The sequence below is a fragment of the Onychomys torridus genome, chromosome 2 (genome assembly GCF_903995425.1).
Source record: "Onychomys torridus chromosome 2, mOncTor1.1, whole genome shotgun sequence".
Lineage (NCBI taxonomy): Eukaryota > Metazoa > Chordata > Mammalia > Rodentia > Cricetidae > Onychomys > Onychomys torridus.
The window spans coordinates 36,081,678-36,100,788 of record NC_050444.1 but is presented as its reverse complement, the minus strand read 5'-3'; the positions used below and the strand labels follow the sequence as shown (position 1 = coordinate 36,100,788).

Here is a 19,111-nt window from a genome sequence, read left to right as displayed (position 1 = left end):
GTCAAATGCCCAGGACCTTTGGAAATATTCCACAGAATTGATCTTTCAGATGTTTGTAGGGACTGAGATATGACTAGAGGGCAGAGCATGTGTTTTAGCATGCATGAGTCCCTGGGTTCAATTCCCAGCATCAAAAGAAACAATGAAAATCACGATGATGTTGACAGAGTCCAAGTGACCTCTTGTTCTATGTGAGTTAGACTGGCGGGAGGCTTGTCAGGTGCCACCTTGACGCAGGCATCCCATTATTATGTGGAGGCCAGTCTGCCAACTCCTGACTCAGATGGAGCTCACACAGAAACTACTCAGGCTACTCCAAACACCCTGGGAGCATGCTGCAATCTTCAATAGCTAGTCACTGACAGAGTCCATGGAGCAGCACAGCGCTGTGGACTGAAAACCTGGCACACTCCTCTACGCTCAAACACAAACCAGTTCTCAAAACTATTTGCTCTCTAAAGGACATGGATATAAAGGAAATGGTAAGAAAATGCACTATCCTTTAGCATCAGTTAGTAAAATGGGGGCTGCTGTGGAACAGACAGGGTAAGTTAAAAGGTTTCTTTGAGTCACTGGGGTTTGTCATTGTAAAAGAAGAGTGGAGCTGGGAGGGAGCTTCGTAGTTGAGTACAGGCTGTGTGTGTGTGTGTGTGTGTGTGTGTGTGTGTGTGTGTATGTGTGTGTATGCGTGTATGTGTGTATGCGTGTATATGCATGTGTGTGTATGTGTGTGTATGCGTGTATGTGTGTATGCGTGTATATGCATGTGTGTGTATGTGTGTGTATGTGTGTGTGTATGTGTATGTGTGTAAGTGTGTGAGTGTGTATGTGTGTGTGTGTGTATGTGTGTGTATGTGTGTGTGTATGTGTGTGTGTACACACACACACAAGTTCAGAGGGAAAATACTAAAAAGAGGGGAGAATATCCTGAGTAACTTACAGTGGCAGCTATAAATACAAATTAAAATTCAGATAGCATGTGTATCAACTATAAGAAAGCATATCAGTGTTGGATGAAACAATTTTCACAATAAAGAGACAAAATTATCAGGAGCAGGAAAGTAACAAAAATAGCCAACTTCAAAAAGGTTACTGCTAACAGAGTGAATGTAATATAAGCTTTTAAATAAGCACCTGATGCATTAAGTTCTTATTACCCCATCCTGTGGTAGTGGTAGTGTCACTGTTTCTACAAACAACAGGGACATCATATTACCAAATATATAGCTGTAACATCGTCCCACTAAAAAATGTTGTGACTTTAACTTTACATTTTTGTTTCTTGACATGACCACATGAGTTTAACTTGGATGGGTATAAAATCATTTTTTGAAAAGGTAAAATAAAGTAGACCCTAAAAGAGTTCAATATTCAAACAATAATAACCATATGTATAAACAACTATTTGACACTATACAGTAAACTGGCTCAGTACTTCCAAGGCAATCCTGATCTCCAGAGGGAAGAATAGGCTGGAATTTTGAGCCCTAAGCCATGCCCACAGCCAGCCCAGATTCACCCTGACTAGCTCCATCTCCACCTCTGCTCTTCCTCTCCAGAGTGCTCAGTCAGTAGCAAGGGGTCTACTTCCCAAGACTGGCACGCACACTCAAGGATACATATTCTCAGGACTCAACACTCCAAGGGGGCCGGTCATTATTTCACCTCAACATCAAGCACACCATCACTGCCAAGTGGATAGATATGGTCAAGGTGATCTTGTCAATGTGTGCAACATTCATTCATTCATCCGCTCTTCTATGAAGTTATCAAGCACTGGGTGCCAGAGATACAGACATGCTGCATTAATGGCTCCTTTCCCACACAGATGTACTTTAGAAATCAACAACTTCTAAGAGTTAAAAACAGCCCTCTTTCTTACTCATCCCCAAACCAAGCTGCTGTCCCTGAACTTGCTTAAGAAACGTCACCTTGCTTCCTGTGGCCTCGTGATCTGGCCAGGTTTCTCTTTCCCCCTTAGGTCACACTGGGTTTGTGTTGGTTTGCTTGGTTTTTGTCTGTTTGTTTTTTCAGTTTTAAAAACTACAAAACAAGTAGAGTCCGGATGGAAAATGGAGAGAAGTAAAATCAGAAGGGAAAATGTCCACTGGTCTCCACCATGAGTCCACTTCTGTCATGTTTTAAATAATGTTCTGCTCACTGGCTTTTTCAGATGTTCCGTGGTGTCTGTAGCAGAGCTGAACATAATTCCCTGTAACTCCTAGTATTCACTACTCTCCCTAAGCACTGGTGTGGCTACTGGTGACTATGGCATCTTTCACCTAAATGGCTCTCCGGTTTCACAAACCTGCCTCCATCGTAGGTTGGAAGACTTTGCATCAAGTATTCTTGGGTCAGCAGAGATCAATTGTTAAAGTTTTGATTACCAAATCACAGTGATTTTCAGAAAAATGAAATCAATTTACACTGGAGTGGTTTCTGAAAGCACTGTTTCGATGATAACCTTAATAAAAGGCAGTCTCCCCTTCCTTTACATCAGTCATTTAATAATTCAATAGAAAATACCAGGCTAATTGCTAATTTCACTTAAGGCTCTATTCTTTATATACACCAAAAGGGACTCCGCCCGCCCCATAGATGACACAGGCAGCCCACTAACTTGGCCTTGCATTTTGGTCTTTCTGGCCAAAGCTCAGTTCCTGCTGTCTCACCATCTCATAAATTGAGGCCATTACCAGGGGGCATAAGCAGCTGACTGTCCTCACTAGGACATGCCTACCATGCCAGCAACAGTGAGTCCAGATGGAGCCACCAGGAAACCAGCCCAGGTTACTCCCCACCTCCCCGCAACTGGCAAGACAAGCCAAACACCCAGTTAGGGTTTCACAGACTCCCCCGAAACTCCTAGCTCTTAAGGACACTTCCTTTCAGTTCTTCCTGCTACCTTCACACAGCTCCATGTACTCTTTTCAGTTAGCTAGCTACTACTTACAGCACAAACTGAGACTGTGCATACACCCAAGCGCAGAAAACATGCTCACCTTCCTACTTACAGTTTCCCACAGACATGTGGAAAGGACACAACCACTTCCCCGCTGTTAGTTCAAAGCAACAATAACAACAACAAATACAAATAAGCCAAGAAGAGTGATTTTAGCTGTCTCTGCTGCCCCCTCTCCTAGAATTTTGATTCTTAAGACTTACACAGACCTTAAATTGGAGGCTGCTTCGTTCATTAAATATGCAACAAGGAAACTCGACATGAGGAAAACTGACAAGTTTTCAGTTCCTAAAATGTCTTTATTTATTTATTACTTATTTGAGGCAGGGTCTCATTGTGTAACCTAGCTGCCCTGATACACACAACTGCCTGCCTCTGCCTTCGGAGTTGGGATTCAAGGCATAAACTACCATACCTAGCTACCTTTTTCCTTAATATACTAAACTTAACAGTTTTTAATCTCTTCTGTTACTTATGTATAAAGAATAACTAAGCTCGATGGTCACAGCCTTAGAGCCTCTGGAACCAAGGTGCTGAAAGTTTACCTGTGGAGGGAGGTGTGGACTCAATCCTGAATAAGCTGATGGGAGCTCTTAGCTCTAAACTGCCCCCCAACCCCCACAATGTAGATAAAAAGGAGAGCAGTATTTACTCTTCACAGGCTGAACACTGAAGATTAGCATCAGTAGTTCCTAAACACTAACTCACTTTAAAAAAGCAGGAGTGTCCTTAAAGGAAAGACCCCAGTTCATCAGCAGTTCTAACAAATAACTTACTCACTGGGTTTCTCTAAGGCTCCAGATGGGACAATCAGTAACTCAACAGTGACTAGCCCACTCCACTGCCTTTGCAGAAGTCCTTGCTGAATTTCAAAGTTTTCCATTCCTGTGACAAGGTGGCATAGTCTTGAAGCCTGCTCCAGGAGATTAACACATCCTGCCTGCATCTTGGACATGGCAGTCCTCACAGGAACCACAGCTTTGTATTCAGTTACATCTGGAATAATGGTGTTAGGAAGGATCTACCTGAAATAATACAATATACCTTGTAACAGAAACAAAACTGTGTGCCACTCTCCTACACAGCAGTTGTGAGAAGCCTGGGCATTTCACACAACTGGCAGGAACCAGAATCCATCAGGATACTCCCCAAGGACACCTGGAGGCTTCCTAAATCCAAAAGCTGCTCTGCCTAACATTATCTCACAGATACCACTCTTCCATCCATCCTACACGACTAAAAAAGAGGCATAAATCACAGCATTGGCTGATAGTTAATTCAGCTAAAAGCCAACCAGTTCAACAAAGCAGCCTATGATCTCCTGACATGACTGTCTTCACAGTCAAGCAAACAATCCAATGAAAACAAACTGCTTACTATAGAACAAAACCTACCTGGATTTCCAAAACGGGTCTCAGTCTTGCTAGAGAAAGCAGTCATCCAGTGGGCAATTTACTCCAACACTGTTTTGTTAAGAGAGTTTAAAAAAACAAGATGAAGATAAAAATAGACAGGATAGATGGACAGATGGACAATAGAAGGATAGATGGAAAGACGGATGACAAATAGGTGGCTGACAGACAGATGAAAGGTTTTTGAAGCTGCATGACCTACCACCAGATAACTCCAACAAGCCCCAGTCCTTTGGGAAGGAGCATGTTAATGAACTAGCACTAAGCCTCTGCATCCCAGAGGCTCAACCCACATTTCCTGATTTCTATGACAAAGATTGTCATTAACCCTCCAAGATCACCAGGAATGCAGTACCAGTGTGGCCACACTTAAATAAACCTTTCATCTACTTGGAGCAAAACAAAAACCCTGTAAAACTGGTATGGCAAGTTGTACAACTTAGCACTATTATACCTTCCTTGGTTTCTGATGAGACCGCCTGACTAATTAGCATACCTGGGACACAGAAAACTGGAACATACATGGCTTGTGTTGCACTTGGGACAATAAGAACTAATCAATTCAACCAAGTTTGAACAGAGTAAATGAGAACAGGTAAGCCATCTGATAAAAACGATAAAGTCCCAAACATTCTAAGTAACTGCTAGACTTCTGTCCAAAAGAAAGTCAAAAAGCAAAAAGACTATCTTTCGTTTTCCCAACTTAACTCCTTGGGGGCATAAGAGGTGTCTCATTGGTTAAGAGCAATGGCTGCTCTTGCAGAAGACCTAGGTTCGATTCCCAGCATCGACATGGCAGCTCACAACCACCAGTAACTCTAGTCCCATAAGATCCAATGCCCTCTTCTGACCTCCATAGGCACCAGGCAAGCACATGGTGCACAAACATACATACAGGCAAAACATTCATACACATAAAAATAAATACATCTCTTTTGAAAAATTGACTCCTTGGATAAAAATCCTTAGCATGGTGGAGAGAATTTGCCCAAAGTGTTCAAGGCTTACAAGTTCCATGAGATCTGCTGCTGCAAAGGATGGGAGTGGGGACAGAGTCATCACTTCATCTTCTTAAATAAAATTCTAAAATAGCTGTTCCTGGTGGCATACTTGTAACCACAGATACACAGTGAGCTACAGGCCAGCCTGGGCATAGACTTACACTCCCGGCCACCCAAATCTAAACTAAACAGGTTTTTAGAATATTGAGGGATATTTTCTATTCCCATGCAACAGTAGAGGAAGACCTCTGTTTAACATCAGTGATCAAATATGCAATCAAGACTAGCTTATAAAAACAGAATAGATGACAGGAGTAGGGGAGGAGAAGGCAGCTAAAGCAGGCAATGCATGCCACACAAGTGTAAGGACCTGAGTTTGAAGCCCCATGTAAAACCTGGGACGCTGACTGGAACCCAGTCAAGACAAACACTGCTTCCGTAATTACCACAGCACCAGGACAAGCAGCTAAGACCCAGCTCACACTTACTATATAATAGTCAATACACATTATTTCTAAGAACCAATTATGGAAGACGCACATCCACTAGCAACACAGACAGTAATCTGCATAGGAACTTTATTCCTAACAAGCAAAACTGGATATGCATCTCACAGGCTTGATGGTCTGAGAAAAAAGACACAAAAGCAATGTGTGCCCTGCATGATTCTATTTTTATGAAGTTAAAAGACTGACAAAAGCCAGGCCGAGCAGTGTGGTGTCATATGCCTTTAATATCAGCACTCAAGAGGCAGAAGCAGGTGGATCTCTGTGAGTTCCAGGCCAGCCCTGTCTACAGAGCAACCCTGTCTCGAAAACAAACAAACAAACCTGACAAAACTAATCCCCAGGGACAGGCACACATCTATGAGGAACAATGTCCTGGTGGCGGTTGTCTCGGGGGAGATACTAATTGGAAGAGGCAGAAGAGGACACTTTTTTGAGCTTTGGAAATGTCCCATGTATAGATCTAGGCGGTACCTATGTACTTACTGCAGACAGACTCTACTCTGGAAACACCCATCTGCATTGAATCCCATCTTCACTTCCAGACTTCAGCAAGCTATCTGGAATGTCTCTGCCTGACTCTTTTTCTCTACATGTTGAGGATGACCCTTTTGAGACAGTTGATAATGTGATTGCAAACCACACAACAAGTGGATGTTTTTATTACCTGGTTTCATATCTGTACCACACAGGGAGCATGGAGGCAGGGTGTTTGGATGCCAGCAATAGAAAGCAACAGCTGAGAACTAAGAGTAAAACGCAGAAACAGAAACACAAGTCTCGGCCAAGTCTGATGTCTTAGTCTAAGAGCAAAATGCTCAACAGAGCAGCAAAAACCATGGGTGTGTTTCCTCACATCACAAGAAAAAATAACTCAACCTGCGTAATCTGAAAAGGCTGAACGCAATGCACTTAGAAATAAAACTTCTCTCTGAAGTGATTCTGAAAGCAATTCTAACACTTGAGAGGGGTTATCTTCAGCTAGTTAGAAAAGACAGCTGTGCAGAATAATAGATGTTATACCAATACTCCAGAGACTGAGGCAGGAGGACCCCAAATCCTAGGCCAGCCTGGGCTATACAGTGAGAAAAAAGAACACAGTGATTTTTCCCTCTCTTAAGTACTGTTAATTAGCTAGTGTGTTTGAAGAGTTCTCTCTGATGTAAGGAACCTTCAGCATAGAAAGGAAGTTCTAATGCAAGCAGGGAGTTCACAGAAGGGCCTGTACTGTAATGTAAAGCTTTTAGCCACAGGAAGTAAACTCTAGGTCCACAACTTCAGTTATGTACTCTCTATAATGCTATTTATTCATGAATCTTTAGATAACAATGCTTCAGAGTAAAACTATTCAGAGCTCTTAAGAGAAAAAAAATACACAAAACAAAAAACTCTAATGTTACTCGACTGACTCCTAATGAACCTAAACATTACCTTAAAAAGGCTAGAACCCAAGACAACAGAGCATAGCACACAAGACCACAATACGACCTTTATGTTTCAATCTTAACGTCAGCTTTTGTACCTTAATTCACTGTCATTCAAAATTCTAGTCCTGACAGAATACAAAATCTTAGCAAGAAAGAAAAAATTCACTTGAAAATCTAATAGTAAACCCCCAACCTCGTCAATTATGCCAGGCAGTTTCCTTCTTACACTCTTCCATTTACTAAGAATTCACAGCATAGAGCAACAGGTAATGGAGCGAACCCTTCTCTAAGCTAACATGTCTAAAATCACTGCTACATAGCACTTCGTGCCAAGCTTTAAAGAACAAGATTCTGATGCTATTTCAGAGACACATTTCGCAGGCCTCAAGCTGGACACCCCCAGAAAAACTACAGCAGACTCGGGTTGGGCCACGTGCCTCTTACGCTGAGCTCTGCCGGGCACTAGGTGCTGCAGCTCTGTTGTCCTTTTGCTTTCGTTTTGGTCTTTCTGAGGATCAGTCTCTCAATGGCCTTGAACTTCCATCCTCTGCTCCAGGCTTCCAAGTCCCAGGATTTCAGGCATGTGCATGACTTACGCTTTACTTGTAAATGCTTACACTTTTGTACTGCAAAATTCTCATTATTCAGTAAAGTGGAAACCAAATATTATGAACAAGATAAAAACATTGTGATGTCAGAATCCTGGCAAAGGTGTTCAGACTCAATGCAGTTTTCACGTACACAGACACACCACAGTTTAAACAGCAAGCCGTGACTCACATTATGACACAAAAGATGTTAGCCCACAAGTCCCCTCAAAGACAATTCTCTTGTTTTGTTTTCTAAAAGATTCATTATTTTTAATTGTGTGTGTGTGTGTGTGTGTGTGTGTGTGTGTGTGTGTGTGTGGCGCGTGCACATATGTAAGTGCAGGTACCCATGGTACCTAGAAGGCGGCTGGAAATGGAGCTGTAAGCCACCTGCCACGGGTGCTAGGATCCAACCCTGGTCCTCTGCAAGAGTAGCAATGGCTCTTAGCCACTGAGCCATCACTCCAGACCCATTCTCTTCATATCCATGTCCCCTGAACTCCTTTACTAAAGTTTCCAAACACTGTTCTTAAGAAAAGCAGGCACTCAGTGAAGCCAGTAAGCCCTGTAAATCAACTGTCCACAGTGGCTGCAATTAGAGGGGCTGAGGAGAAGCCAACACAACTGCTTGGAGCTGGAACACGACAGAGGCCTTGTTCTACATTTTTCAAATGTCTAAGAATTTTGAAGAGTCCATGTTCCCAGTGAAACAACTACACTGTGTTTTGGGGGTGTCATGCCAAGTTAAGTCTGCTGTGAATTCAAACAGCTACATTTATAACAGGTTTCAAACTATGCTTGATAATGAAAAGAAAACAAACATTTGATTAGTTGGGACACTACATTACAGGTGCATGTATTTCTGAGTCCCTACCTTGAATACTGGTCTCACAAGGAAACTTCTTGCCTCCGACTCCTAACTATATGAAGGTGGGTCCTTTTCTGTGGAAGTTGACAGACAAGTCAGCCAACCCCCCTTGACTATGTGAGGCACAAATGCTGTAGCTGTTCTTCTGAGGTAAGGTGGACACTTTACAGTGTGAGTGACTGTATACAAGATATGTCACTATTTAAACATTCTTATCCATGGATCTTAATGTGTACCTCAAATGAAACATTTTAAAGAGCTCCAAGTGGCCGCACCCTGACTTTCTTCACTGGTGGCTTTGAGCATATTTAATCTGGAAAGATCAGACTCCAGGAGTCCACAGGTCAGCAGACCACATGCCTTATGCAAGTGTGGAGGGGGTTGCTTCATACAGAGAGGAAAATAAAGCACCCAAGTTATCACACAATAGAGACGAAAACTAAATTATTTTTATGACAGAGAACATTAAACATTAGCCCAAGTCATCAGAGCAGTTTGTGGACTAAATGCTCCCATCATCTAAGTCTCTCTGTTGGGCCAAAGCAAAGAACCCAACCCAGTCTCCTACTCCAAACTCCACTCCTCACCCCACTTTCCTTTGCCCCGATATCTAACTGCATCATTTAACAAAGGGCTAGCTGGACTACTCTTTTTACAAGAGCGTACAGGCCATATTCAAAAGTCAATATATTTACAGACCTGAATGAATTAACTTGAATCAAAACCCAACCAAGTCCAGAATAATCTGAAATACTCACACATCCACTGGTGTGCATTCTGCAGGGCTGGGACTATGGAGTCGACGTGTGGCAGCACCAATCACAGCATCAGCTGCACACTCTTACACTCCCAAGCACTGAGCAACGCTGGGCATGGGCCTGAGACTCTGAGCCTCTTTCTCAGTAACAGCTATCACTGCCCTGCTCAACAGCACAGAGTGACCTGTGCTGCTGGAGCCTCCTCCAGAAACTGCTGGACTATGGATGACAGTGTGTAAAACCTTTCAAAACTTCAGAGCATGTAACTCACACCAGTGTGCAGAGGCACGGAAGCTGGGAACGAAAGGTCTGGCCAATCTGTGGGTGACACACTGGCGATCCCCATCTTCTCTGCTGTCTCTAGCACAGTTCTCAGCACAAACCCCATCACCTGGCTCCAGCCCTGCAGCCGCTGCCTGAAGAAGGCACAAGAAGACTGTTCACTAAGAGTGGGTGACACGGGTGGGACCTACCTGCTACCTGTTCCTGTCCCTCCTCCCACCATTGCAACATCAACTCAGTCCTCTCGCTTTTCATGTGTTTGACCAGGCCTCCATTCATCCTGTAACTTTCTATCCACACAATTTGCTCTGTACTCTGCTAGCCAGCAAGTTTGAAAATAGTCCTTATCATGTCCAAGCCTGCCTGGAGAGATGGTTCAACCAGTAAAAGCTAGGCTCACAACCAAAACGTCTTATCTGACCCTCTCCGACCTCTTGGTGGCTTTTAATTGTAAACCTGACCCATCAAAACATCCCTTGCTTTTCAAGACAGTTTGCATCTTCATACTGACTTGCCTCAGCTCATTTTCTGTTTCAGACGGATCAGAAACATCAGCTCAGATTCACACTGAACACACACAAGGCTAAGCAAGCTTTTGGTCATCATGTTTTCTAGTATCAGGAGGCCTCAGTACACATCCTCCCCATACTTCAAAACATCCAATGGTTTTGAAGGAGTCCAAACTCTTTAATACAACATTAAAAATCCTCTCTACCTAACTCCACACTCTAAATATCTTTAGTTTGAAATTTTAAAGTCTGAAGTAGACCAAAACCTCCATTTGAGATTCAAGCTAGAAAATTTCACACCACAAACTCTGCTTCACGCCAGGCATAATGGAGGTAGAGGTGGGGGATCTCCGTGAGTTGGAGGCCTACCTGGTTTCTATAGCTAGTTCTAGGCCTACCAGTAAGGCTCTATCTCAAAAAATAATAATATTCATGCACAAAATTACTTAAAACATTGGACAAAATCACCTTCAAGCTGTTGTGAGGAATTTGATTCCACTGTGTGAAGATATGTCACTGTAATTAATAAAAAGCTAAATGGCCAGTAGCTAGGCAGGAGGTATAGGCGGGACTTCTGGACAGAGAGCTCTGGGAAGAAGAAAGGGGGAGTCGCCAGCCAGATGTGAAATAACCAGGATGGAAATAATGGAGATGAGCTAACAAGTGTGTGAAAGAAAGTAGATTTAAAAAATATGGGCTCATTAAGTTATAAGAGCGAGTTAGAAACAAGCCTAAGCTAAGACTGAGCATTCATAATTAATAAGTCTTTGTTGTTTTTTGTGAGCTGTCAACCAAAGAAAAATCCATCCTCATCAGGCCGTGTATATATAAGTCACATACATAAAAAGCATAGATGAATTTCATGTCTGTGCAAATCTTCAAAATCCAACCCAGTTCTGGGCCAAAGCATGTCAGATAAGAGTCTCAGGGTGAAAAATCAATACACATCAACCCTAACACCTTATGGCAGTGATACCACTGATTCTGTGGGACAATGACATCTTGATCCTAGTATAGGCCATCAAATACTCATGATAAATGGATGAGACATAAAATGGAAGCAGACAGACAAAACCCAGGATGGAAAGGGATCACTGTGCCAGCCACCTCCTCATCTGGAATCCACAAGCTTCCAGTCATCTGGAACTCATGTACCATTGTCCCTGTCACCATGGTCTGTGCCTCATCCCTTCTCTTAACATCCACCATGAGCTCTTCGTATACGGATATAAAGACATTGGCAGGGATATCAGAATGGTCCCTAGAAGGCACAACAAAGATTGCTGCTCTCAGCCACGGACACAAGGGTGACTACCAAGTACGTGACTCAATTACAGCAACACTAGGCAAGCTGACCAGAATCACATCAGACCCGAGGGCCTGGGTTTTTTTTGTTTTGTTTTGTTTTGTTTTGTTTTGTTTTGTTTTTGTAACTGTGATGAAATACACACACTGTGAAGTTACCATGTGGACCATTTTTAAGTGAGAGTTCAACATTGTTGCCTGCATTTGTCCAGTCACATTGTTATACAACCAATCTCCACCCACTGTTTTCATCTTGCAAAACTGAAACTAGGTACTAAACTCCTAGTTCCCTCCTACACCCTGCTCCTAGCCACTGGCAACCAGCGTTCTTCACTGTGCCTCTACAGAGCTGACTAGGTATCCTTTTTAGATTTGTTTTATTTTGTGTGCCTAAGTGTGTAGAACAAACTTGCTTACTTCACAGCTGAGACACTGGGGCAAAAGTAGGGGTGAGGGGTGGGCTAGGCACTACTACCACCCTCCAAGGTACATTCCCAAAGACCAGAAGACGTCCTTGCACTAGGCCCACCCAATGTTTCCAGGGCAACAGCACTGCACTGAAGAACAAGCTTTCAGCATCTGGGCCTTTGGAGACACAGCACATCCACACTAGAGCATTCTCTATGCTGAGCTTCTACCACAAATGTCTCCTTCTTTATCCTAGACACAGGACAGTCTCCACTGCAGAATGGGGATTCTGGGTCCAGTGTCAGAAGCTGCCATAGCCACACTGTCTAACTCACAGCCACAAGAAGAACATCACTGTAAAATCACCTCCAACTTGTACCTTCCAGGAGCCCAGCTCTGGTCAGTGAGACCTTGCCAGGAAGGGGTCAGTCACAAAACAGGCAATCCTCCTGGATAGGCAGCAGAACAAAGTGCTCGGGATCCCAGATCCAAGAAACTGACTCTGAGATCTGAAGAGGGTTCTCCACTCGTCAGTGTGGAACTTCAGCGATTAGGTCCCTGGTTGTGGTGACCACTGTGCAGCTTGTCTGTTTGTTTCTTTTTCAAGGCAGGGTTTCTCTGGCTGTCCTAGAACTCACTCTGTCGACCAGGCTGGCCTCAAACTCAGAGATCCGCCTGCCTCTGCTTCCTGTACAGTTTTCTATGAAAGAAATCAATAGGCAGTGTAAAGTTCTTCAAGAATAGGCAAATTATAAATGGAGTTAATGATAGTCGGTGCCTCAAACAAATTCAAGGACTGTTTGCTTTGTTTCTTGGAGCTGCAGCTAGGACACAGGGCCTCCATTAGCAGAACTTCAAGCTAGCTACATCCCAGGATCAGACAATGCTTAGCTGTCATAGTCCTTGACACACACACCTAAAACACAAACTTAATTATCTACAAGTAGTCAGTAAAACTCTTGCGATGATGCATGTCCTCCTGAACAATGGCTTTGACTGTGTGAATTACTAATGAATTTTCTGGTACAAATAAAACAGATAAAACTCAGAAACAGTTCTATTGAACTGTTACCTGCTGGCCTCACGCATTTTTAAAAATTAATTTTTATCTTATATGCATTGGTGTTTTGCCTGCATATGTCTGTGTGAGGGTATCAGATCTTGGAACTACAAACAGTTGAGCTGCCCTGTGGGTGTTAGGAATTAAATCCAGGTCCTCTGGAAGAGCAGTCAATGCTCGTAACAGCTGGGCCATCTCTCCAGCTCCCTCACACATTTTTTAATTAGTAAACTAACTTCTGTCTAATCACAAGCAGGGATAAGCTTACTGACCTCCCAAAGGATGGCAGTTACAAGGGCAACCTTAGCCTTACTTACCCAGCACCCTCATTTATGTGTGTGTTGTCCCTACATGTGTTTAGTACAAATGCTACATTTCAATCACACAAAGTCTTTATCTCAACAGACTTTAGCCTCACTTTAGCTTCTGAATGTAAAGGACTTAAGACCCTCTTGGAATTCTCTCTCTCTCTCTCTCTCTCTCTCTCTCTCTCTCTCTCTCTCTCTCTCTCTCTCTTTTAAAAGGGGGAGGAAACGTCTTTGAAATGCTGCCAGAATTTGAAGTATTGTTTAAAATCTGTTACCACTGCCACAAAATAATCAACCTCACTTTACATGAAATTATGTAATACACCAGCCACTTGTAGATGACCTATCTATTTTGAGAAATGAATGGCATTTAACTGAGTTCCTTATAGCTTTAACATTCAAAGTATCTAGATTTTTTTTTCCTTTTTTTTTTTTTTTAACAGTGTAGATTCTTTATTAGGACATTGTAGGCAATGAAGAAATTTTATTTTGGTTCTTTAATTTCACATCCTCATCAATCTCTTCTTTCCCCTCCCTAACTCTACACAGACACGTCTCCTCTTCCCTTTCCTGGTTACCTCTGATTAGTGTGATAAATATTTTGCCCTTATTTTTGCCTACCATTTCAGAGGGGTATGGGTTTGTTTTGGTTTGGTTTTTTGAGACAGGGTTTCTCTGTGTAGTTTTGGTGCCTGTCCTGGATCTCGCACTGTAAACCAGGCTGGCCTCAAACTCACAGAGATCTGCCTGGCTCTGCCTCCCGAGTGCTGGGATTAAAGGCATGTGCCACCACCACCCCACCACAGATTTTTTTTTTTTAAGTTTACTACAATAGGCAATCAATTTCAGGATCCTGAAACCTAATTGAACAGAAACTAGCAAAACATAATGGAAACACCTATGATCGCCCTTCAGGCCCAGACATATCATATTCCCTTAATAACTAACTTTTACTGGTAAATGTTTTAGCTTTTATAAAATCTGAAATAATATGACCAATTATTTCCCTCAGTTTAAAGCATGAGGATTTTTAGTTCTTCCTAACATTTGTCCAATTCAAATAAAACCAGTAATGTTAAGTAAGACACTTTCAGTTGAAGACTGCAGTGCCTTTACTCTGAAGAAAATGCAAATAACTCAGTCTATTTCCACATTTTTTGCTTGGTCATCCTTACACGAAACTGGTGTGCTTCCCCACATTCTCACATGCTGACTTCCTGACAACTTTAGGCATTTTTAGAATGCACTAGATACACTTTATGGTACTGATATATTCTTACTGTAGACTCCACAGATTTTTAACACAAAATATAAATGACATCACAGGACAGGTGGCATGCAGATAGCATCTCAGCCATTAACTGTTACATTATATCCTGCTTTACTCCATGTAAAGTAAGTAAAATGTAAGTAAACATTTACCCTCTGCAAATTGGTAAAAAAACAAAAAACAAAACAAAAAAAACAAAACAAAACAAAAACCACTTCCAAGACACAAAACCATAAGGACTGATTTATTCAAATAATCCTTTAAAATATGACTTTATCAATGAAATTGGTGAAAAAATTCTGCTTACGCCTTTTCCTAAAGTTCTACTCTGGCATCCTTAACATCCTTCCCAAAATACCACTAAAAATGTACTAAACTACTGGACCATGGCCATTTCCAAGGTGACTTGGACCCTCCAGTGTCAGTGCTGAGTCAAAGCACTGTCAGTGAGTGAGCGTCAAACTCAAAGGACAAAGCACCTCCTTCCTTTACCTGAATCTGGACTGAAACCCTCACTCCACTCCGGGGTTAAGAGGAAACTGAAAACAGTCAATATAAATGCTACAGAAAAACAAGCCGGGCAGTGGTGGTGCACGCCTTTAATCCCAGAACTCGGGAGGCAGAGGAAGCTGATTTGTGAGTTCGAGGCCAGCCTGGTCTACAGAGCCAGTTCCAGGACAGCCAGGACTGTTACACAGAGAAACCCTGTCTCCAAAAACCAAACAACAACCGAAGCCCAGTTAATGTTGCCAGGATTCCACTCCCACCCCTACCACACACAAAGACCACATGCTGAAGAGGGACAGTGGCTCCCCGAGTGAGGCTGAGGTCCTGAGACCCACTGGAGATGGAAAGTGGGTTGCAGGGAAGGTGGTAGGCGGGGATGTGGTCAGTGAGTGCTGGGACCCCAGTCCCTCAGCAGCCATTCTCCAGGCAGGGTTAGCCCTCTAGTTCTCCTTCAACCCATTTGGGCGGACGCTGCCCAGATTCTGCCCACTTCTAGCAAGGCGGACAAAAGCGCACGATGCCTCTCAGCTGTCTCCATCCACAAGTCCAACAAAGCTCAAGCTTTTACCACTGACACCAACAACAGAGCACTGGTAGACGAGCTGGAGAGTGGGAAAAGATAGGCAGGCAGCGGGTGGATGGACAGACAGACAGACCAGGCAGGGATCAAAGCAGGACAAGGAAGGAAAACAGAAGAAGTGGAGAAAGACATCAGGACAGTCCTGTTCTGACAGCAGGAGGAGAGTCAGGATTATGTATGTCAAGGCCTGTTTATAACAAAACTTGAAGAATTCCGAAGATAAAACACAGCCCTAAACATCATTATTAAAGATAACAAACACTGAACTGTCTCAAGAAGACAGTTCATTTATTTAATGTAAAAGCTGTCTCAAGTGGAGTTGATGCTAACTAACACGCTCCGTTCAATGCCCATGCCAGACTGCCATTGTGCAGTGAAGCAGCGGCCAGGTACTCAACAAGTCAATTCACGGCCAAGCGCTTCCTTCAGCCGCACCTGGAAACGTTTAAGCCTGTCACGCCATGGATGTTAGTAGTTAGACATGAGGTCTGAAGATAACCACATCTGAAAATTAAATTATCATTTCATACAGCTCCAAAAGATCACCAACTGGAGTAAAAAGGCAGGAGGGACACAGGGGGACATAGGGCTAATCGCCTCCAAGGCCCTCACAGGCAGTTTTATCGAAGAATTTATAAATGTGTCACACATGGCTTCTAAAGTTCTCCTCGGCCCAGAGTGTTCTTCCAATTCAGAAATGTCACTTCAGTCAGATAAAATTTCAAAGCATTTTTAAGGAAGTACACTTAGTATAGCTTTGCCACCCAGCCAGTGACCATGTGCATGACCCCTCTCCAGGGTACTCAACAACTCTGAAGGGACACAGGGACAAGCGGAACCATTCACGCAAACGCTACAAAACAATTCAGAGGTCAGATGCAACCAAATTCGACTTCTAGAAGAAATAAACACACTTGGCCCTACTCCAGGTACCTTCTGAAGGTCTGTTAATATGAAGACTCACTCTTAATTCAGATTTGTTCTAGCGATAAAAACCTTAAGTGCAGCACAGGTTTTTTTCACTAACTTTTATGTGCCTAATGTTCTCTGCCAATACTTGTGCCAATACAAAGCACAAGGTAGTTTTCACGCCCACCCATTCACATCCGTGTACGCACACACACACATATACACGCAGAGGCACAATGTTAAGTGACTGAAGAAAAAAGATGCAAAGTGATTTACCAAAGGCCAGAAGACAGTACTGGACAGAGGAAAGGAGAACTGCAAATTCAAACAGATGGAGGAAGCAGAGCTGAGAACTAACCAAGCCTTCAAACCAGGGCCCAGGCCCAACCATCTCCCACCACGCTGCATGCCTGACTTATTCCCACCATGGGGTACAAACCCAAGCAGAACAGGCTGCTTCCCCTGAAATGGCCTTCCCTCCCAAGTCTCTCTAGGAACTAGAGTCTACAACACTATGATCAGATGTGTGTTACCTGATAGGTTTTCTAATGTGCAGAAACCAACTGTCTTTCTGTTGTTTTGTTTTTTGTTTTTGAGACAGAGTTTCACTATGTAGCTCTGACTCTCCTGGAACTCACTATGTAGACCAGGCTAGCTTCCAACTAACAGATCCACCTGCCTCTGCTGGGACTAAAGGCGTGCACCACCACAGCCATCCACAGACAGAATCTTAACACTTACCACTTTAATCACACAACATTTCATCAGGAGGGCAACATTTTCCTGAGGAGTCAAAGCTGCAAAGCCGCCTGCTCTTCTGGCCCTCACCCTAGCTCTGCCATTCTGACCCGTGTCACAGCTTTTAATAACTGTTTACAACCGCTGGGTGTAAGTAGCAAAGTGGTTGCTGAGTGATAATTATTTCTTCTTGCACCATCCCCGTTGACAGAGACGGGCAGAAGGAGGTCCAGGCCTGGGTCTGGAAGGAACACAGTATTGTTATACCTGCTAAAGCAGGAATTTCCCATTATCACTGAAATGACTATCAATGCTAGCTGCCTCTTCCCTTTTAAAAATGCCAACACAGCAAACTGTTTCCTTTCACAAAATTGGGACGCTGTGTTATCACAAAAGGCCCACAGCCTGCCCCTGGACTGCAGGGCCCAGCTAGTGCCTCCACCATAGAACACCAGAAAACGCCAATTTGAGGTAGGCTGGAGGGGAGGAGGGCGGAAGTTAGGGAAGGAAGACAGTCCACCTCAGCATTCAAGCTGTCAGGTTGAGGAGAAACAAAGGTTAGACCTGGCACCCAGGTACTACCGACTGTGATGTCACGTGTGTGCACTTCCAGGCATTCCCAACTGTGTGAACAGGGTGAGACCTCAGTAGGCTCAGACTGCTGACAGGCTAAGGGACAGGCTAATGGTGCTTTCCCTTCAAAGCCACTTTAATAACTGCAAACACCAGCCTGGCGGCGGTGGTGCACGCCTTTAATCCCAGCACTGCCAGGCGGATCTTTATGAGTTCAAGGCCAGCCTGGTCTACAGAGCGAGATCCAGGAAAGGCGCAAAGCTACACAGAGAAACCCTGTCTTGAAAAACAAAAACAAAAAAAATAAAATAAAATTGCAGACACCATCAGCATAAGATGTAATGGCAGACTCACAGTCAGGTAGCCAAAAAGGCTTTCTTTAATGTGAATAAAATGGATCATCTCTCTCTGAATCATCTTTGTTCTACAGGTAGAGGACAGTGGGATTTGCTTCTAATATTTACAGATCTGTACTCAATTCACACATAATAAACTCTTATGTTAAATTTTACAATAGAGTCATCAGTTGTTAAGATACTGTACCAAAGAGAATTCTTTTTTGCTTTTATTTTTCGAAACAGGGTTTCTCGTGTAGCCCTGGCCATCCTGAAATTCCCTCTGTAGAACATAGGCTGGTCTCAAACTCTGGATGTTCGCCTGCCTCTGCCTCCTGAGTACTGGGATTAAAGGTGTGCACCATCACTGACAGGTGAATTCTTTTAAAGGAGGAAAATATATCAAAGTTAGGCCTGCCAGAGGATAATCAGTGATGGCTCACTTCAGTCCAAGCCTTACTACAGCACTAAGAGAAAACAGCCAAAGGCTGCTGGTCGCCAGGAGCGGGGCTGCACAGAAGTGCCTGTGTCAGGTGTGGTGGCGCATGCCTGTAATCCCAGCACTTGAGAAGCAGAGGCAGGTGGATCACTATGAGTTTGAGCCAACCTGGTCTATAGAGTGAGTTGTACAGAGAAACCCTGTGGGGGGGGGGGGGGGGGGGGGGGGGAGGGGAGAGGCTGTGTCACTGGCGTGGGTAAGTTGCTGCCCTTGGAGATGGCAGAGTGATTAGGATCCTGAGGAAGAAAGTGGTTAGACATGTCATTAAAGAAACTAAACGCAACTGCATGGGTGTAATTCTTCT

At 43.5% G+C, this 19,111-nt stretch overlaps 1 protein-coding gene across 1 annotated transcript in view; it reads right to left on the bottom strand.

Annotated features, from left to right (window-relative positions):
* The window catches only part of Ncoa2 (nuclear receptor coactivator 2), a 245,191-nt gene that overhangs the window by 176,362 nt on the left and 49,718 nt on the right, over positions 1 to 19,111 (bottom strand). The gene's annotated exons all lie outside the window — the stretch shown is intronic.